This window comes from Dipodomys ordii, unplaced genomic scaffold (assembly GCF_000151885.1).
Source record: "Dipodomys ordii isolate 6190 unplaced genomic scaffold, Dord_2.0 Scaffold11, whole genome shotgun sequence".
In the NCBI taxonomy this organism is placed as follows: domain Eukaryota; kingdom Metazoa; phylum Chordata; class Mammalia; order Rodentia; family Heteromyidae; genus Dipodomys; species Dipodomys ordii.
The window spans coordinates 1,616,713-1,639,202 of record NW_012267227.1 but is presented as its reverse complement, the minus strand read 5'-3'; the positions used below and the strand labels follow the sequence as shown (position 1 = coordinate 1,639,202).

At 49.2% G+C, this 22,490-nt stretch overlaps 1 protein-coding gene across 1 annotated transcript in view; it reads right to left on the bottom strand.

Annotated features, from left to right (window-relative positions):
• The window catches only part of Megf11 (multiple EGF-like-domains 11), a 190,604-nt gene that overhangs the window by 105,234 nt on the left and 62,880 nt on the right, over window positions 1-22,490 (bottom strand). The gene's annotated exons all lie outside the window — the stretch shown is intronic.

The following is a 22,490-nucleotide window of genomic DNA, read 5'->3' as shown; positions in this document are numbered from 1 at the left end:
AATCGAACCCAGGGCCTCAGGCATGCAAGGCAAGCGCTCTACCACTGAGCCAACTTCCCAGCCCCTCATAGCCTAGATTTTAAGAATGAAGATGTATATATGGAAACATTACAACAAATCATCTTTGTACAATTAATATATGCTTAATAAAGAAGTAAAAAATTAAATGTAATTAAATTTTAAAAAAGCTCAGAGACAGCGCCCAAACCCTGAGTTCAAGCCCCAGGACTGGCAAAAAAAAAGAAAACACACACACACACACACACACACACACACAAATGAAAGGTCTTTTGTAAAATAGAAAAAACATCTGCTCTTGCCAGAAAGCTAATAAATGCAAATCAATGCAATGTGGAGGTCCTATTTTATGCCTGCCTTGTAAATTAGCAATTTAGGGGGAAAATGATAAGAAGTATCACTGACAATGTTATGTTGAAACCAGGACACACATTACCGATAACATTGAAAATTGCAATGATCATTTGAAAAGCAATATGGCAGCACACGGCAAGGGTTATAAAAATGCTCATTTACTGTGACCCAATAAATTCCCCTGGTAACCTCGTATCCGAAGACTTCATTCACAAGGCTGACGCATGTCATGTGTCTAGGAAGATGTCTATTGCATCACTGCCTATAACAGCCCCAAAGAGAAAACAACCTTAAGTGTTAAACAATAGTGGAATTGAGGAGTAATGACCACATATAAATTCAACAAACTATGTTGTGGCTATTTGAAATATTGACAAAAACTGTGTTACAAAACAAAGTGCTTAAGATTTAAAAAAAAAAAAAGTGAAATAAAAAATTCAGAATGGCCATGCACTGGTGGCTCACACCTGTAATTCTAGTTAACTCAGGAGGGTGAGATTTGAGATGTTGGTTCGAAGCCAACTCAGGCAGGAAAGGCTGAGAGACTCTTAGCTCCAATAAGCATCAAAACACCCCACACAAAACAAACCAAAAAACAAACAAATCCAAAAAACCTGAAGTGGACCATTGGCTCAAGTGGTAGAGAATTAGTGTTGCACAAAAAAAAAGCTCAGGGAGAATACCCAGGCCCTGAGTTCAAGGCTCAGTCCTGGCACACACACACAAAAGGAGTGCTCTCAATGGGTCCTGGGCCATTTATAGCCAAATCCCAGCTCCCATGAGGACACTGTGGTCTCCCTTCTCCATTCTCAGGCTTGACTCTTCCTTAATCTTCCCACCAATATGAGCAACCTTCCCAGGGCTTCCTCTTTCCCATACCTGTCCCTGAGCTGTTCCTTTCCCTCTACTGAGCTTTGGAGATTTTCCTTTTTTTATCCTTCTTGCTGACCCTAGGGCTTGAACTCAGGGCCTGAGCTCAGTCCCTGAGCTTCTTTTGCTCAAGGCTAGCCATAGCACCACATCAGGCTTTTTCTGAGTCATTTATTGGAGACAAGTGTATCTCACGGCCTTTCCTGCCCGGGCTGGCTTCAACCTGCGACCCTCAGATCTCAGCCTCCTGAGTAGCTAGGATGACAGGCGTGAGCCACCAGCGCCCCGCTGAGATGTTAATCAGTCTGTCTCCAGGCCCCAGCTCATGCTTTGTGGAGCCTGTGGAATTCCTCTCTTTGTTCTTGAGAACATTTGTCACCTGTCTGCTCTCTAACCAATGTTATCTTAGTGCTAAGAGGGATCATAATTCTGCCCTACGCCGTGAGATTTCTCAAGAATCTATCGCTCTGACAGTAACAAAAGCCCTTCAGGCCGGGACACCCCAGCCCACACTCATGGGTGGATTCAGACACACGTGCACACGTTACTTCTGCCAGCCATGTGCGGGGCACAGGCCACATGAAGAATTCTAGGCCCTTCCCTTCCATGTCCAGCCTAGGTCATCACCCAGCATCCTTCAGACCTATGAGACCACACATGACCTGTACTATACAAGTATATAACGCATCTCAGACTACGTATCCAGCCATCCTACACCCCCACAAAACACCCCTATATCTGACAGCCTTGTACCCTGGGACTCCAGCCAGCAATATCTAGATTCCACTCAGAGAAAAATGCTCGATTCTCACCCCAGACGTCATGTCCCCCACCAAGTTATGCTGCGCTCACTGTGCAAGGACTTCGGGGAGGAACATCCATTATTGCTAATGAGTATTACATGCCTAATTAATTCCCACGTACAGCCTGAGGACCTGACCCGGGACCCAATTTCCATTCAGGGAAAATAAAATACGAAGCTAATAGGTCTTGTGTGCTAGCTCGTAGGTCTTAGGGCCCACATGTTCATGTCTGTCTGTGTGGTCCCCAGATTAAAAGCCGTGGATGAGAGGCGGGCAGAGGTCTTGTTTGGGTGGAGGAAGTTGGCTTTCCTATGAGCCTCTAAATCCTCCGAGTAAGGCTGGCTCTATCCATTTGTGTATGTCTGTCTGTCTCCCTCTCCTTCTCTCCTTCTCTTTCTTCTTCAGTATCGAGGGGTTGAACCTTGCACTTGCTAGGCTTGTATGAGACTGCTGAGCCACGCCTCCAGTCCTAATTTTTTTTTGTCAGTCGTGGGGCTTGAACTCTGGGCCTGGGCGCTGTCCCTCAGCTCTTCAGCTCAAGGCGAGCGCTCTATCACTTGAGCTACAGCGCCACTTCCGGTTTTCTGGTGGTTTATTGGAGATAGGAGTCTCACGGTCTTTCCTGCCCGGGCTGGCTTTGAACCGCGATCCTCAGATCTCAGCCTCCTGAGTAGCTAGGATTACAGGTGTGAGCCACCAGCGCCCGGCGCTCCAGTCCTAATTTTTACTGGTTAGTTTTAGGATAGGGTCTCATCCCCCACCCCACCCACCATGTACCTGAGCTGTGATCCGCCTACTTTCAGACTTTGTCACTGAGATCACTGGCACGCACCACAAAGAAAAAGTCTCTTGGACTTTTTTCTTGTGTAGGCTGGCCTGGAACCACAAACCACCCGAATCCCAGCCTCCCCCATAGCTTGGGATGACAGGTGTGCACCACTACGCCCAGCTCTGGGTTGGGAAGGGGGGTGGTGGTCTCATTGACCTATTCTGCCCAGGCTGGCCTTGCAATGCAATCCTCCCATTCTCAGCCTACCAAGTAGCTCCAGTTGCAGGTGTGAGCCTGTGCCTGGTACAGGAAGCTTATGTTGATGAGGGAAGAGCCCATTCTTGGTTCTCATGTGGCATTACTAGTGCTCTTCGAACCTCTGTCCTGCTATTGCCATTCAGACATTGGGATTGTGTTCAAACTCTTCAGTGTGGTGTTTGACACCTGACAGCCATGGCCCTACCTACATATCTACCTTTCATTTCCCCAGTACAGGTGTCAGGGCTCCATTGGGCTCTGTTCCACTTATGTGCCTCATCCAGGAAGTCCTACTTCCTCCTCTCTCCAACCAAGGCCAAAACCCTGATCCAACTTTCCCCCTGAGCAGCCCCTCCCCCCATGGGACTACTGCACCCCTCCAGGTGTACTTCTCTGGTGTTTGTGATGAGGAAGAAATGTCTTCAACATAAAGGAACAAAGGGTGCTGGTGCTCATACCTGGAATCCCACCTGCTCAGGTGGCTGAGATCTGAGGATCTTGGTTTGAAGCCAGTCTGAGCAGTAAAGCTTGTGAGATTCTTGTCTCCAGCTAATCACCAAAAAGCTGAAAGCAGAGCTGTGGTTCAGGTGGTAGAGTGCTAGCCTTTGAGAGGGGGGAGAGGGGAAAGCCAGGTGCTGGTGGCTCACGCCTGTAATCCTAGCTGATCAGGAGGCTGAGATCTGAGGATTGCAGTTCAAAGCCAGCCTGGGCAGCAAAGTCCGTGAGACTCTTATCTCCAATTTAGCACCAGAAAACTAATAGTGGCGCTGTGGCTCAAGTGGTAGAGTGTGAGCCTTGAGCTGAAAGGCTGAGGGACAGCGCCCAGAGTTCAAGACCCAGGACTGGCATAATAAAAGGAATGAAGCAACAATGATCCAGATCCTTCATGGATAAAAGCTGAGCCATGGCGCACTGCTATCTCTGCTGCTTGCTCCTCAATGGAGTTTCTGTTCTTCCCAGACACAAGCAGTGCCCTGAACACCATGGTTATCAGAGTCATGGCTGCCTTCCGTTCCTACCTGGCACACATTCGTATACCGATTGGCATTGTGGCTCTGAGCATGTGCAGGCTTGTGTGTGCATGAGATCTCCGGCAGATGCTTTCTATAGTGTAACTCTGCACCTCGTCTCTCAGTCTGTCTGTTCCAGTATAGCACAAACACAGGAAGGGCTGGGTGATGGTACTTCATGCCCGTCATTCTAGTTATTCAGATGGCTGAGAGATAAAGGTTCAAAGCCAGCCCCAAGCCGGCTGTGAGACATCTCCAATTAACCAGAAAAAATAAAAAGCCAGAAGTGGCGCTGTGGCTCATGTGGTAGAGTGCTAGCCTTGAGCAAAAAGGCTCAGGCACAGCACTCATGCCACGAGTTCAAACCCAGGAATTGTACAAACCAGCCTCTGCTTTCTCCTGCCTTATGTCCCAGGAAGTGGCACAGCCATTAAGAGGGGGATGGGGGGAAGGGGGAAGGAGGGAGATGGATCTCTTGGGGACAATCCTAACTTAGCAAGGAACAAGAGCTGTGAACAATCAGGCAGCCCCTCCCTCCTTTTTTTATACTAGTCCAGGGACTTGAACTCATGGCTTGAGTGCTGTCCTGGAGCTTGAGCTCAGGGCCCTGCCACTCTCCCTTAGCTTTTTGTTGTTGTGGTTGTTGGTCGTGGGGCTTGAACTCAGGGCCTGGGTGCTGTCCCTGCGCTCTTCAGCTCAAGGCGAGCGCTCTACCGCTTGAGTCACAGCGCCACTTCTGGTTTTCTGGTGGTTTATTGGAGGTAAGAGTCTCATGGAGTTTCCTGCCTGGGCTGGCTTTGAACTATGATCCTCAGATCTCAGCCTCTTGAGTAGCTAGGATGACAAGCGTGAGCCACCAGCGCCCGGCTGCTCTGCTGCTTTTGTGGTGAATGGCTCAGGAAGGTGGCTCAACCTCCTCATAACTCAGTTCCCTGGCTGGCAAAACAGGAATGAAGATGCTTAATGTCCTCCAGGGCATTGTGAGGGCAAAGATAGCAATCCCCCTCCAGCTCTGAGATCTGCTCCAGCAGGCATTGAGTTCTAGCTGGCCCTGACAGCCAGGCAATCCCGTCCCCTTCCCAGTGTCTCCTGTCATCCTGGGGAGCTTCAAAAGGCAGACCCATAGGGAAGAGGGAAAATCCATCTTTCTTATCAGAGTGAGGGCCAAGAGCACGGTCCCTCGCAGCCTGGCTATAGCCCCAGATTCCAGCCGGGACAGCCATGGGGCTAAGGACAAAGGCTCTTCAACTCCATGATGTGGATTCTTTTTTGCCAGTCATGGGGCCTGAACTCTGGGCCTGGGCGCTGTCCCTCAGCTCTTCAGCTTAAGGCCAGTGCTCTAGCACTTGAGCCACAGCACCACTTCTAAATTTTTCTGCTTATGTGGTGCTGAGGAATCGAACCCAGGGCCTCATGCATGCAAGGCAAGCATTCTACCACTGAGCCACCTTTCCAGCCCCAGTGGATTCTTGACTAGAGGAAATATAAAGGCAACTTGTTGCAAACCCCCCAAAACCTGTTTTATCATCAGCTAATGGTAGTACTTACCAAGGCAGTTTTAGATGTAATAAAACTTTTTTATTGTTTCAGTCTTGGCTTGGAGAGGCAGAAAAGGAGACAAGCCCAGAACAAAAGGGAGGTAAGAGACTCATAATGAACATGATTGCTAATGGAAACTTCCAAGCCAGGGGCTGGCGGCTTACATCTGTAATCCTAGCTGCTTAAGAGGCAGATATCTGAGGTTCAGAGTTCAAAGCTCGCCTGGGCACAAAAGTCCATGAGACTCTTATCTCCAATTCACCACCAAAACAAAAACGCTGGAAGTAAAGCTCAAGCAATAGAGCTCCAGTCATGCGTGAAAAAGCAAAGGGACAAGGGCCAGGCCCTGAATTCAAGTCCCAGTACCGACAGATGCGAATGTGTTTGAGCGTGCACACACGCACACACATACAAACTTCCCATAAACACATGGGAAGTGGGCCTAGAGATGGGCATTATCTCTCTTTCACAGAGGAGAAACTGAGGCCCAGGTGAGCAAGGCCATGTGCTTCTGTTTCAGCTAGGAGTAGCCCAAGGTCACTCTTGCTGTGGGGTACATGCCAGATTGCCCCAATTCTGCTTCTGAGGCTCGTGTTCTTCCCACCAGATGCCGTTTGTGGCTAAGCCAAGATAGCTAATCCAATCACCTAGCCTCCCTGCACCTGTGCCAACTGCCACCTGGATGCCGCACCGGGGAGAGGAGAAGCAGGAACAACGGGAAGGCTTTAACCCCTCTGCACCCACGGGACCTGACAGTATGCCCATGGCGCACACTCCTGCCCAAGTGGCCTAGGTTGAGTGGGACAGAGACCAACAGCGTGGGCCAGAATGAGCAGCTTCTGTGTGCTTGCTGAGAAGGCCAAGTCTGCGGCTGTGTACCCGGTAATAAACAGCAAAAAAACACTACAAGATAATGGCGTGGCCGCCTTGGATGTGATTTTAGGGATGCAAAAATTCATCCCACTGAAAACCATGTCTAAGGGGTCTGCTTAAGAGCAGACCCATGATCTCAATGACGTGTGTGTGTGTGTGTGTGTGTGTGTGTGTGTGTGTGTGTGTGTGTGTGTCAGGACCTGGTGCCTGTATCTGAGCTTTTTTTTTGGTTCAAGGCTAGCACTCTACCACTTAAGCCACAGCTCCATTTCCTGCTTTTTGGGTGCCTTATTGATGATAAAGAGTCTCATGGGCTTTCCTGCCCTGGCTGGCTTAGAACCATAATCGTCCGATTTCAGCAGCCAAGAAGCCAGCCCTTCCTTTGAGCCTGGTGTCTGCAGAGAGCGTAGAGCCGAGCCACCTGCCCAAGGTCCTGGGAGACCAGAGTTCTCTCCAACTGCCTCCTGGTGGCAGGACAGGTGAGAGAGGTCCTGGCCTGTAAAACTCACTGAGGTTTTTTATTGGCTGATAGTGCCCCGTGGGGAATGAGGAGGCTTACAGCCAATTGGGGAGAGAGCTGAAAGCCAAAGAAATGTGTGACCTGAGCAGCTGGGGGTGGGGCAGGCAGGCTTCCAGGTGAGCTGGCAAGTCATGGGGAAGAGGGATGTCTTTGGGGTTCAGATGCAGTGTCAGGGCAGCAGTGGCTGCAGAAAACGAGACACTTCAGACAGACTCTGTCAGGACTCTAAAACCATTCCAGATGTTTCTCAATGCTTCCCAGCCCCTTCCCATTCTATAATTATCTTTTAATCACACACATTAATGCAAATATGGTACACTGGGACTGGAGGTGCACTTGATCCTTCAGGCAGAAGGAAGCCAGCTTGGGCAGCAGAGTCTAATCTCCAATTAATTACTTCAAAGTGGGGGGTGTGGCCCAAATGGTAGAGCACCAGCCTTGAAAGAAAGATGCTAAAAGAAAGCACCAGGCCCTGAGTTCAAGCCCCAGTACACACACACACACACACACACACACACACACACACACACACACACGAACAAAACCACAAAACAGAGTAGATATTTGCTGTTCCAGTAGGAACTGTCTCTCCTAAAAAAGATGCATTATCCCTAGCTCTCATTGGTAAAGAAGATTGTTGCTGACATAATTAAATTAAAATGAGGTCCAATTGGCGTAGAGTAGGTTGAACACCTAACTCAAAGTGACTGAAGTGTGGGGCACCAGTGGCCCATGCCTATAATCCTAGCTACTCTGGAAGCTGAGATCTGAGGATCGAGGTTAATTGTAGGTAAGAGTCTCACGGACTTTCTTATCCAGGCTGGCTTGGAACCATAATCCACAGATCTCAGCCTCCTGAATAGCTAGGATTACAGATGTGAGCCACTAGGCTTGTCTCACCCCATTGATCCTTCTCTGAATCCAGGAGCTGGCTAAAGGCAGAGGAAAAAAGAAGTCAACCCAGGTGGGACAAGCTCTAGACTGTTCTCACTGAAGATGTACTGTTCTAGAACTTTCCTTGTCTCCAGAGTGAGAGCTCTTTGGGACTAAGTCCTCTTCTTTCTGATTCCAGCTGGGGTTGGTACACAGTAGGTGCTCAATAGTGGTTGGTAGCCAGGCACCGGTGGCTCATACCTGTAATCCTAGCAACTCAGGAGACTGAGGTCTGAGGATCATGGTTCAAAGTCAGCCTGGGCAGGAAAGTCCATGAGACTCTTATCTCCAATAAACCACCAGAAAACGGGAAGTGGTGCTGTGGCTCCAGTGGTAGAGCGCTAGCCTTGAGCTGAAGAGCTGAGGGACAGCGCCCAGGCCCAGAGTTCAAGCCCCATGACCAATTAAAAAAAAATAGTGGTTGGTAACCCATTGATTCCATCAAACTGTCCCTCCATGCTTCTGTTGGAGATGCATCGGGGCCACAGGGCCATGGAGCCCCAGGGTTGGAGGGCGCAGTAGCTTTCTGGGGTGAGGGGGAGGGGAGGGGCTGAAGTCACATGCAAATGAGCTAGGCTGCCAAGCAGCTGGGAAGCCAGGGGGCATCCTGCAGGAGGAGGGCCCTAAACCAGTGCCATCTGCCATCCTGGCAGGGCTTCTGAGGGACGTCTGGGCTCAGGCCGCACGGATGCCAGCTTCTACTCGGCTCAGTGGCCTTCACTGTGTGTTTGCACAGCTAATGTAATTATGCCCGCGGGATGCTGACACGAAAGAATCCATGTTTGAGAAAGTCTTATGAGCTACCCAAAGAGTCCCTGATGGCTGCGCCAAAGAGGTTCGCCCAACATGAGCACTCCAGAGGCACTGACCTCACCAGTAAGCCAGATCCTTCCGAAGCTGTTTTGGGGGACAGAGATTGGTACCAGGAACCTATTCATGGCCTCATAAGGCCTATTATTAATTTGTTTAGTTAACAACCAGCCTGAGCAGAGAGGCCACTTTGCCTGGACAGGCAGCAGTAGAGAGTATGGGAAGAGACAATGTGGGGGGCAGGTTGAGACTTGTGGAAGCTGTGGGTGAATGCATGGGATTTATTGGACCAAGTGACTTTTTGTTGTTGTTGTTATTGTCAGTTGTGGGGCTTGAACTCTGGGCCTGGGCGCTGTTCCTCAGCTCTTCGGCTCAAGGCTAGTGCTCTACCACGTTGAACCATAGCACCACTTCCAGCTTTCTGGTGGTTAGTTGGAGAGAAGAGTCTCATGGACTTTCCTGCCTGGGCTGGCTTTGAACCATGATCCTCAGATCTCAGCCTCCTGAGTAGCTGGGGTTTCAGGAGAGAGCCACCAACACCCGGCATGGATCATGTGACTCTTGTAGGTACCATCCCACACCTCCCATGGGATGTCGATTAAGTCGACGGCAGAGGGCACATGCCATGGTGGTAACCTATCTCCTAGTGACGTCACAGCTACCCTACTGTGTATGATGTTCAACTTGTGACATTTCTCAGTACCTATCCCTGTCACCAGATGATACATGACTGTATTTGAAATATACACCCTCAGCCCAGTTTTGCTCTAATTGTTTTATTTATTTCTTTGTTTATTTAACCAATCCTAGGGCTTGAACTCAGAGCCTGGGTGATGTCCCTGAGCTTCTTCACTCAAGGCTGGTGCTGTACCACTTGTGCCACAGCTCTACTTCCAGGTTCTTTGCTGATTAATTGGAGATAAGAGTCTCACAAACTTTCCTGCCCAGGCTGGTTTCAAACCTCAACCCCCAGATCTCAGCCTCCTGAGTAGCTAGAATTACAGGTGTGAGCCACTTCTCCAAGTTCAGTGAGAGTTTTAAGAAAGAAAAACTAAAACGAAAAGACGATCACGTCTAGTGGCGGATGGGGAGGAAGAAGAGTTTGCAGAGTGCTTCCCAGAGGAGACTGCAATCTGGGGCTCACCTGGGAAAGGAGAGGAACTTTACTCCCTGTGAGGACTCATGCAAAGTAACAGACATCTCATAGCCACGTGATGTGAGAGGAAGATGGTTTTCATCTTCTGAGATCTCTAAGGCCTGAGTTCCAATCCCACCCCCAAATCTCACAGATTGATCCATACCTTATAGAATAATGGTGGGTGTTAAGGAAGACAATGGACAAGAAGAGACAACAATCAATGAAAATCTCACTCCTACATCCATCCATAATGCCATGGATCCACTTGGAGTGGCGGGTCCCTCCATCCCTCACCTATCCAGCCACGGTGTTTCAGACTGCCTGTGACCGCCTTCAAGGCAACAGGAAAGAGTATACCTGCATAATCCTGAGGGTAACTGAGGGCCTGCACCCCAGAGAGCTGCCACGATCCTCTTCTCAGGAAGAGAGAGTCAGCTGGGTGATAGTGGCTCACGCCTGGGAATCAGAGCTAGTCAGGAAGCTGAGATCTGAGGATCATGATTGGAAATCAGCCAGGGCAGGAAAAGTCTGTGAGACTCTCATTTCCAATTAACCAGCAAAAAAACTCAAAGTGGAGGTGTGATTCAAGTGGTAGAGTGCTAGCCTTCAGCTGAAAAAGCCAGGCAAGATGATGCAGCCCCACGTTCAAGGCCCAGTGTAGAAGGAAGGAAAGAAGGAGGGCAGGATGGATGAGAGGAGAGAATGCATGATAGAGAAAGTGAATGATGGGATGGATTTTACCCTCCCTACATGTTAAGCATGAACTCACACAGCTCTTGCCAGAATGAACTCTGGCTCTCTTCTCTGTGACTCTATATGATCCTGAATAGCCTGCTCCACTCCACAAAGAGCAACACATGGTGCCCAAACTAGACACCTCGTTCTATTCCTTCATGTCCTCTCCAAGTCTCTGCCTCCCCTCCTCACCCCTCCAAACCACAAGTTGTTTGGAAAGTTGACAATCAAAAGGCATGACTGCAGGTGGAGAGCTTGGCAGGGCTGGATGGGGAGCAGAGTGCCTGGTGCCAGTCAGGCTGGCCAAGGCAGGTAGGGACATCCTTGCTCCTCATCCAGGCTGGTTCTTGGTCACTCCAGCCAGTGGACATGAAGCAGAGGGCGCCATGTTGGTTCTTGGGCAGAGCTGCCTGAGAAGAATCTAAGTCATCACTATGAAAGTATGCTTGCTCTCTCTCCCTGCCCCACTCACTCACGCAGCGCCCCCTAGTGACAGAGGCCAGAGGCGCTGCTCATCTCCCCAAGAACAGTCACCAGTGATGCGGACTGGAGAGTCTGGCTCTGAGAGGTGAAAAGGCAGACAACCAGAGAGAGAGAAACCTTTCTGCAGACTAGAGGCCTGGCTGCCACGTGACCATGGGGATCGGTTTCTGAAGCTGAGCCACCTGCCTCTGAACCTGCCTCAATTCACTACCATGATCCATACAACAACAGAGCAGAGACCTTTGATAGGCTGATCTACTGGTGCCCAGTGTCTGGCCTGATGGGAAGGATGGCAAACTGACCCCTTCTGAGCGTCCCAGCTAGGCAAAGAGAGGCCTCAGAAAGCTAACTGATCTCACAACAGACATTGTCATCTCCAGGCAGCACCAGAATGAACAGATAAGTCCTAATAAATGACCCTGATGAACTTCTGGGTACTCTGAAGACCTCCAGATAGCCTTGTGGGGAGTGCTGTCCTCACCCCATTTTACAGCTGAGGTCAAATAAGTCTGTGATCAGGGAGGGACTCTTTGTTCTTTTCATCTGTTCATCCATCCATCTTTACCCATTTACCCTCCCTCCCTCCCTTCCCTTCCCTTCCTTTTCTTCCTTTCTTCCTTCCTTCCTTCCCTCTCTCCCTCCCATCCATCATCCATGTATCATCCTTTCATTCAAATAACTTGTATGTCTCAAGAGCCAACTCCTCTCAGAAGAGGGATGGCAAGGTAGGTGTTTCTGGGGGACACAGTCATAGCACCCCAATAGCATCCCTCACCCTCCGAAAGCCTCCTACACTCATCAGAACACATGCCAGAGACACCAGCCCCTGGAACGGGTTAAGTGGTGATTTCCAGATTGGCCTTTTGTTCCTGGACAGGCTGCAAATGACACCAGTATCCACTTATTCCAAAGAGAGTGGAAATTCATTCCCCATTATTTCCTCATCACAGAAAAGACTTTATATAGGCGTCAGCTCTGGGGTTTAAACTGTGTTGTTCCTGGGGCCTGTGGGCCAGACTCAGGGCCAGGGTCAAGGGAGAGGTGATGGAGGAGAAGGGCTGGTGTGTTCATAGTTCTGATTTACTGATGGCAATTAGTGTCTTAAAAGGGCTGACCTTTCAACCTTCTACCTGCCACCACTGGGGGAACCACTGACATTTGGAACCTGCAAGTCAAGTGCCACAGTTAAGGAAGGCAATGTTTTTTTAATGGGTTCCAGCTCTGCTCCTCAACCCCCTCAGTGCCATTTGCATACTTTACCAAGTGTAGGTCGGCTGCATTTGAACAGCTCTGTTGGCTTTCTGGGAAAGTGAGTGTCAGTGACTGTGAATTAGTATACATATGCTTTCCAGCTTTAGCATTCTCTCCTGCAGAGGAGGCAGAAAGAGAGGCTCAGAACTGGGTTAAACCGGGGCTTTTCTCCCTTAGGATCTAAAGGGTAGAAGAGAAGGTTCCCTTAACCCTGCCAGCCTCATGGCCAGAAATCTACCCTACTCCTAGACAGGCCTTGCTTTCCAATGGCTACTATGTCCAGCATCCTGGTCCCTCTCGGACTGTTCTATTATGAGTTCAATAACTGATTATCAGCCAGGCACTGATGGCTCATGCCGTAATCCTAGCTACCCAGGAGGCTGAGATCTGAGGATCATGGTTTGAAGCCAGCCCAGGCAGGAAAGTCTGTGAGACTCTTATCTCCGATTAATCTCAGAAAAAGCCAAAAGTGGCACTGTGGCTCAAGTGGTAGATGCTAATCTTGGACGAAAGGAGCTCAGGAACAATGTCCAGGCTCAGAATTCAAGCTCCAGGATCAGCAATAGCAATAATAATAATAATAATAATAATAATTCATTATCCAGCCAGCCAGATAGCCATCCACTCATCTACCTATCTATTCATCATTCTTCATCCATTCACCCATTTACTCATCTATCTATCCATCCATCATCCATCCACTCATCTACCTACTCATTTATCCATTATCCATCATCTATTTACTCATCTAATCATCTATCCATCCATTCATCTATCTATCCATCCATCCATCCACCCCTCTACCCACCAATTTAGCTATATATTCATCATCCATCCTCTTATCTACCCATCTACCCATCCATTTATGCATTTATTCCTCTATCCATAAACCCATTTCCCCATCTATTTAGCCATCAGTTCATCATGAACTCAAGGACCGACTAAGTGCTGGGCACTGGTACCATGGATTCAGCAGAGAATATGACAGACCCCCCATCTCAGCCTGCACAGAGCCCTTTTTTAGTGGAGAAGACAGAGAATAAGCAAAATCACCAAATATAGTGTGGAGTATGGATTATACAACGTGCTTAGAATGACACAGCAGGGAAGGCAGAGTGCTGGGGAGGAGGACTTGTACTGTGATATAGTCACAGGAAAAGCCTTAGCAAGAGCCACATTTGAGTCAAGACTTGAAGCAAAAAGTAGCGAGCCACAAGAAGCTAGGGGAAACAGCCAGGGAGAAACTCTGAGCTACCCAAGAGAACCGGCCATGTGCAGGGACAGGAAGGAAGTCAGTGTTGCTGGTGATGACCAAGTAAGTCCTCGGGATATTAGGTGTCTCCATCCAGCCCTTGGTGCTTGCTCTGAGCACTGAGAGGGAGCCCCAAGGCTTGGCAGGATCTGTCAGTGCTTTGAAAGGCCCGCTCTGGCAGCTGAAGAGAAAGATTTAGGAGTTTACTGAGAAAGGATGGAGAACAGTGAAGAGCCTGAGGCGGAGTCCAGGTGAACAGTCATTGCAGCAGTCTGGAAACGCTGAGTCCAAGTCCTCATCAGGGTCCAGGCTGACCATCAGAGAGAAGCCAGTTTGTCAACAGCTGACCCCAGGACTCTTGGACAAATCCTGAGGCTGCCTGGGGCTAGAAGATGTCTGAGCAGAGCCAAGGGTGGTGGCTCACGACTGTAATCCTAGCTACTTAGGATAAGGTGTTCAATTCAAAGAATCACAGTTCAAAGCCATGCCAGGCAGGAAAGTTCATGTGATGCTTTTCTCCAATTAATCAGCACAAAAGGTGGTAGTGGAGCTGTGGCTCTAGTGGTAGAGCATTAGCCCCAGGACCAGCATGAGCAGGAGGAGGAGGAGGAGGAGGAGGCGGCAGCGGCAGCGGCAGCGGCAGCGGCGGCTGGGAAGGTGGCTCAGTGGTAGAGCACTTGCCTTGCATGTATGAGGCCCTGGGTTTAGTTCCTCAGCACAACATAAACAGAAAAAGCCAGAAGTGGCGCTGTGGCTCAAGTAGTAGAATGCTAGCCTTGAGCTGAAAGACAGTGCCCAGGCCCAGAGTTCAGGCTCCATGACAGAAGAAGAAGAGGAAGAAGAGGAGGAAGAGGAGGAAGAAGAAGAAGGAGGAGGAAGAGGAAGCGGAAAGGAAGAAAGAAGGAGGAGGAGAAGGAAGGAAGGAAGGAAGGAAGGAGAAGAAGAAGAAGAAAAGAAGAAGGAGGAGGAGGAGGAGGAAACAGCAGCAGCAGCGTATTATCTTATCCTGCCAGTCAGTGGGGTCCCCTAGCAGAACCCCTGAGGCTTCAGGTCCTCAGAAACTGGGCTCAGGCATTCCCCCTGTAATCATAATAAGCCCAGAGGACAGAGACTGGAGAGCATAATGACACAGTACTGTCACCTGCCTTTACCCAAGGGTGTCTTGGAACTACCCAGCAGGTTAGATGTCAGTATTGTTTTCCTATGCCCATTTTGCAGGTAAAGAAATGAAGGCCTCTGTTGCAGGCCAGAGAGCGAATACGGGGAATAACAGCTGGGAGATGAGCATGGCAGGAAAGGATCCAGGACACAGGGGAAGCTGATCCTCACTGCCTCCTGGCCTTTACAATAAGGATCCCCTTCTCCCTTTAAGTGAGACAGGAAACAAAGGAACAGGCCATGAACCTCTAGACTCTCAGGACATCGACTCAGGTCTAAGCCATCCCAGAACCAATAGCTCAACCCCCATTGTCCACAGAGGACCCAACTTCCCCGCTGAGAAGCTGAGAAAAGCAGAGGGAAGATGAGGGCTGGGTTTCCTGAATTGGCCAGCACTGATAGGGTCCCAGGTGCCCCACCCCCAACAGGCAAACAAGAGGGCTGCTGTCTGCTGGGCCAGGCCCAGAGCTAGACCACACAGACTCAGGGAAAGGAGAAGCAAGGAAGGGCTCACGGATCATTTTAGGCTACCATGTGGTCCCTACCTACTCGAGCACTCCCTTAGCCTCCCAGAGATCAAGTTGAGCAATGTAGTGGAACTTCCTTGGAAAACTCCAGCCCACATTTCTAATAGATAAGAACCATGTGGACATGTTTGCTTCTCCCCTCACAGTCCCCCCCCCCCCCCGCCCCGGCTTCTCATAAGTGATGCCATTATGGTGTCTATAACTCTTATTTACTCCATCAGCAAGCTGCTGGCAAACGTACAGAAATAGATTGGGAGAATTTATCTCATACGTGCATCTTGAGGAGACAACAGAGGCGCACAGGTGAGATTTATGTGCGTGGGGAACTGGCATCCGTCATCCCCACGTTCGCATTACCACTCCTTTTCGAAGAGACACATTACCTTCTTAATCAGAACAAAGTGGTCGTTTGAAACTCTTCCTCATGTGCCAGGAGCTAGGTGCTTACATCTGTAATCCCAGCTGCTCAGGAGGCTGAGATCTGAGGATCACGATTTGACGCCAGCAAGAAAGTTAGTGAAACTCCAACTTACTAGCAAAACACTGGAAGCGAAGTCATAGCTCCATTGGTAGTATTAGCCTTGAGTGAAAAGGCTAAGGGACAGCGCCCAGGCCCTGAGTTCAAGCCCCAGAACCAAGCAAGGAGACAGATGGTTAACCTGCTGAGAGTTTTAGTCCAGAGAGACATGCTAGAGTTCAAACCCCAGAACCAATACATGTACACACACACACACACACACACACACACACACACACACACAAAGAGCAGGTATGCAAAAGAAAAAAGTATTCTCAAAAAGAAAAAGAACAAAGGAGAAGAACAAAGAAAAGAAGCAGGCAATAAAAAAAAAAAACAAGATGTATTTTTGGCCCAAACCAAGAATCTGGAAATATGGCAAGGGTAAACATAGGTAGCCGGGCAGGCACCCTCCCAGACTGAGCAACACAAGAAAGAGTAAATTTCACTCAATCTTCATAAAACATACTCAAAATTCCAACAGGACTTGCCCATTGCCCTTTGATAAAGCTTATGCTCAAACAGCACCATTTTCCCCCGATAAGCCTGCAAACTAATGAGCCTGTGGAGGATCGTGTGCAATGTGATGAATACATACCATGGACCACTGGCATGAAAGATTCAATAAAACTATCGAAATTCATGGGCCCAGGATAAAGCTCATAGAAAGTTCATATTCTTTAGCTAATGCAGCTTTCAATTATGCTCGCCCATTTTAAACTGCACGAGATGTAATGTTAATCAAACATTTAATTTGCAAGTGTTTTTCTTCGTAAATGTCATGTACAAGGAGATATTCAGACGTGAGCTACAATCATAATGACAAGAGGTGACTAGTTTGAAAGCGTGCACTGCAGTAATTAGTGTGTATATGGGGGGAGGGTGTCGTTACTGGGATTTGAACTCAGGGCTCACGATCTCACTTGGCTTTTTTTTTGCTCATAGATGGCACTCTTCCACTTCAGCCATACTTCCACTTCCTGCTTTTTGCTGGTTATTAGAAGAGTCACATGAACTTTCCTGTCTGGATTGGCTCCTCAGATCTCAGCCTCCTGAGCAGCTAGGATGACAGGTGTGAGCCACTGGCGCTTCACTAATTTATAATGTTTGGTAGGTAACATACAGATCACAACTTAATTTTTCACAAGGAAGAGCGTTTCCCTAAAGCATGCTCTGAAGTTCCAGGAGGGAGAAAATGTGAGGGACTGATGGGTTGTTCAATTCCTAGTTATTAAATTCCCGTGGTGGGAACAGACTAGCCTCAGCACGGTTTGGGAGGCTTTGGGGAAGGGTTTTATCTCTCCCCTAGTCACTGACTCAGCGGCAACAACAGCTCCAAGTCTCAAAAGTGGAGGAATGGCAATCTGGTGGTTTAGAAAGCACTGCTGGCAGCAAGGCTTGTAACGGCTGGACCTGGGGGAAGAGAGGACTCAGGGAGGAGCTACCCAAGGCAGGCAGCTCATAGGGTGACCCCTCAGTGGGGTCAACATCATAACAGAGCTTAGAGGAAGTATAAAACTCAGCCCCGCCCCCACCAAGCCCCCACCAATGAATGGGATTCTGCATTCTAGCAAATCCCTAGATAATTCATAGGCACAATACACTGTCAGAAGCACCAGCCCAGTCAGCTCCCCCCACCTCCCCAATCCAGTGTTCCCCTCATTAGAAATGTCTTACTCAGTTCTATTAGAGTGTGTGTGTGTGTGATTAATTGGAGATAGGAGGAGTCTTCACAAACTTTCCTGCCTGGTCTGGCTTCGAATCCTGATCCTCACATCTCAGTCTCCTGAGTAGCTAGGATTACAGGCATGAGCCATCAGTGCCCGGCTCATTCCATTTCTTGTTGCTCTGGGCTGAGGAGGTGAAGGAGGGCTGCAAAAGGGAAGAGGAGAGGAAGCACTTAACAGTGGAGCCTTATTTTTCCCATCTATAAAACGGGACATCCAATACATGTCCCACATGGGACCATTCTCAAGATTATAAATAAGGGAGCTCTGTGTCTGGCGTCTCTACTAATGTGTGCCAAGCCCACATGCACTTAACATACCCATACAGACAGCCATGTGAGTAAGAATCAGGGGTTCTTTTTGTTTTGGGAGGGTCCAGTCGTGGGGCCTGAACTCTGGGCCTGGGCGCTGTCCCTCAGCTCTTCAGCTCAAGGCTAGTGCTCTACCACTTGAGCCACAGCACCACTTCCTGCTTTTTCTTTTTGCTTATGTGGTGCTGAGGAATTGAACCCAGGGCCTCAGGCATGCAAGGCAAGCGCTCTACCACTGAGCCACCTTCCCAGCCCCTAAGAATCAGGGGTTCTTATCTTGAGCATTAGGCCTCTAGTTCCTGCTGAAGGCAAAGAGATCTCCATCTCCAGAGGCAAAGACGATCGATAGATTGGGGTTCCAGCCTGGATTCTGGCTGTGTGACTGAGAGCTTCATTTTCCCCATTTGACCCAGAGCAGGCAAAGCTCCACCTCCGGTTCTGTCCACTCTGATTCGGCTCCAAGATGCTAGAAGCACTTTCTCATCGCAAGCCTGTACCAGACTTTGCTCACTGAAAAATTATTTCAGCCCTCACGGTTGCAGTCTATAAATTACCGGCCAATCTGTTTCAGAAATATTAAGGGAACATTTATAAATGGTCCCTTCCATTCAATGCTGCAAAAATCAAGATCAGGAGGCCTTCAGATGTTTATCTTACTCAAAGCCACAGCAAGAATCAATCTCCTCTCCCTCTACCCCCAACTTTCATGGCGTGACAGGAGAAGGAGGGACAGAGTTCAGCCTGACTCCATCCCATGCTCCCAAGTACTCACTTTCTCCCAAACCAAGCCAGACATTTCAGCAAAGCTAGGAGACCTGGTGGGTGCCCAGGGGATGGGTAACAGGTGGCTGGGACCAACAGGTCACCTTGATCAGCTCTTCTAGGGCACAGGGCAGCCCAGGATGGCTCAAGGGGCCCTGCAAAGGAGCCAAGAAAGTTAAGCTGTCTTCCACGTTAACTGATTTTGACAGCATAACAAGTTCATTCGTCACTGTTTCTGCAATATATTTGAGAATTTATCGGTAAGCAGGGTCCCACGAGACCTGCTTGTAATCACATGTGAACTCAAATTAGGTCTTTCAGTTGAACAGGTAGAACTGGGCTGCTACCAGTGACTACAAATGTGTTTTTTTTCCCTCACCTTCAAAGACCTATCCTGGCTCCAGGGGAGGTAGCAGAGCAAGGTCAAGTTCTTGTGCCATAGCTACTCAGCGATCATGCCAACTGCAGCTACCTAACTGGGTAAAACAGGAAGATGGTCAAGTCCTCCAACCCCTTCAATGCATATACCTTGGCATCTCTGTGATATGTCATCAAGAAATAAATGTCAGGGGCTGGGGATGTGGCTTAGTGGATAGAATGCTTGCCTAGCATGCATGAAACCCTGGGTTCCATTCCTCAGTACCACACAAGCAGAAAAAGAAGTGGTACTGTGGCTCAAGTGGTAGAGCACTAGCCTTGAGCACAGAGAGGCTCAGGGATAGCACCCAGGCCCTGAGTTCAAGACCCAGGAGAAAGAAAGAAAGAAAGAAAGAAAGAAAGAAAGAAAGAAAGAAAGAAAGAAAGAAAGAAAGAAAGAAAGAAAGGAAGGAAGGAAGGAAGGAAGGAAGGAAGGAAGGAAGGGAAGAAAGAGAAGGAAAGAGAGAAAGAAGAGAGATAGAGAAAAAGGAAGGAAGGAAGAGAGAGAAAGAGAGAAAAAAGAGAGGGAACAAAGGAAGAAAGGAAGGAAGGAAGAAAGGAAGGGAGGGAAGGGCAAGAAGGAAGGAAGGAGACGGGGGGAGAGAAGAAGAGAGGGAAGAAATGTCAGAATAAAAAAAAAAAGGCTCACTGAGTGTTGGTGGCTCACGCCTGTCATCCTAGCTACTCAGGAGGCTGAGATCTGGGGCCTGCAGTTCAAAGTCAGCTTGGTGGAGACAGTCTTGTGAGATTTTTTTTTTTATCTCCAATTAGCCACCACAAAGCCAGAAGTGGTGCTGTGGCTCAAGTGGTGGAGTGTTAGCCTTGAGCAAAAATGCTCAGGGACAGTGCCCACGCCTGCAGTTCAAGCCCCAGTACTGGTAGAACAACAACAACAAAAGACCCATTGAGAACCTATTGAGTAGAATTAATACCTGTGTAAAACCTCCTTCAGCAGGATCTTCCCAAGACTTTATTACAAGAGTTTATCAGGAACAGTTGTTTTAATGCAAGGCCATAAAAAATGGTATCAGGTGGCAGCTTTATTTCCCAGGAGTTTAAATATTAATTGCTGCATGAAAGGAATATAAAAATGACGTGGGAAACACACATCCCAGCTTCCCACAAAGTGGGAAGAATTTTTTAATATCAGCGTCTTTACAACGGTGTGTGCAGCGGCTTAATTAAAATGCACAAGTAGGCAGGGCGCTGTCATCAAAGCTGCTCGGGAGGCTGAGAGCTGAGGACTGTGGTTCAAAACCAGCCTGAGCAGATAAATCAGAGAGGTACTTATCTCCAATAAACCAGCAAAAAAAAAAAAGCCTTAAGTGGAGATGTCAACCAAGTGATAGCGCATCAGCCTTGAACAAATAAGCAAGAGCAAACCAGGGCCTGAGTTCAAGCCCCAGTACTGGCACAATAACAAAGCACATTATTCTTCCGTCCTGGTGGGTTTGATGCAATAGGTTCACTGACAGGCTCCCATCCCTGCAAATCTCAATAAAGCATTTCTTCTAGCAGTCTTCGCAGGGCCACTGCAATAACGGGAGACTATCGGGATCTAAGCTGTACTGAAGGTAAACGCAACTTTCCCTAAGAGCCTTGAAATGTTTTAACTACCATTTCAATCAAGCCTGCAAGTCTGAAATGTAGCATTAAACCTACTTCTGCAAGAAGCTGTTTTCTTTTCACCACTCTCCCCACCAGAACTAATAAATCCAAAGGCCCACTTAGGTTAAGACAAGCTAGTCGCTGACAAGGCAGTTTCGGGAGCCGATGCAAACAGCCCTCGGACAGACGGGGTGAGGGGCAGCTGGGCTCCTAGAGCTCCAAGTGCAGCCGGGTGGTGACAGATTTGGGGTCTGGATTATAGGATTGGGGTGTGCTGCTCCCCCTACACCCCCAGCACCTTTTCTGCTGTCCCAGAGGCCCTGGGGAAGGGTGGGAAGTGCCTCTGAGTATCTAGCTACCTCTCCATCTTTGCAGAGCTCACCCCATCTAGTCCCCTGCCCAGTGGTGAGCTCTGGTTCTGTAATATCCCCAGCCAAGGAGGAGGGGACAGTGGCCGCTTCGGATCCTGTGGGTCCTGTGGGGTACTTTTAGTAGTGTTTCACTCTGGTCCATGGTACCATCCTAAATGACTTCCATCCTAGCTGCAAAGAACCATTGGCCAGAGTTCTTCAGTGCCATCGCCCCATGACAGGGCCAGCCTGTCCCTTCCCTAGGCCGTCCCCTCCAGAACTGCACCCTTTACCTAAGGGGTTTGACTTTGGGTGGGTCAGAATCCCTCATCTCCCGCACCATTATAGGCCCATCACCTTGAGTGACCTTGGAGGAACTGCTCCGGACTTGGCTCCTCCCCCTTCATGTGGAGGGTGTGGCCAGGGGAGGCCCAGCCTGGTGAGCCCAAACCAGAACGGTTCCCTTTCTCTGCCACCAAGTCTTCACCTCCAGGAAGTCCTCCCCTGCTCTAACCCAAGTGTTTGCTGCTTCTGGGCTCCTCTTTCTCTGTGGATCCAATCTTGCCAATCTAATGAAAGCGATCCCCGCTTTCCGAAGAAGAAAGGCAAAGCTCTACCTGGCAGACCTCATTCTGATAATTGGGTTTTAATAGCCCTGGGCAGGGGAGACAGGAAGCCATGTATGCTCCACACTCTAGGTGGGGACAGCTTAATGAACAACACCTGCCCCTCATTACCTGCTCACCTTGCTCAGTTCCCCAGCAGTCCAGGATGAAGTGAACCCCCAAGCCCTTGGGGAACTGCACAGGCTCAGAGTGGTAGGGGTCGGGGAGGGAGACCCCACTCCTGTGGTAGCCATCCAGCAGGCCTGAGAGAGGGCTGGGAGCCCCAGACCGCCATGGACCACCTGACACCCAGTCCCCTGTGTGTATGTCAGAGCAAATCCTAATGGAAGACACCAGGTTCCCAAGCAGGGGAACTAAAGTGCTGATTTATTTACCTAATTAGAGCAAAACAAACAGGCTGGAAGCAGGCAGATCGGTTCTCTTATTCACCAAGGAGTCATTCCACCCTGCCCGGGGCACAGGGGAAGTTGGGCTTGGGGAATCTGAGGGAGGATGTCCCAGGAGACATGGCTGGGGGTGGGGCAGGTAGTGGGGTGCTGGGGTTTTGGACCCTAGCACAAAGAGAGGACAGAGAGATGTGGCAGAGGATCAAGAGCAGGGATGCATAGAAATGGGAGAAGGGTCACCAGATGGCATTAGAGACAGAGAGACGGGGTAAAGGGCAGAGAGCCAGGGTAGGGGATAGAGAGAGAGGGCAGAGAAATGGGGGAGGGGACAGAGTAGATGAGGGCAAGAAACAGAGAGATAGGACAAGGGACAGAAAAGTGGTAGGCGAGGGCTGGGAAGGTGGCTCAGTGGTAGAGCGCTTGCCTTGCATGCCTGAGGCCCTGGGTTCGATTCCTCAGCACCACATAAGCAAAAAGAAAAAAGC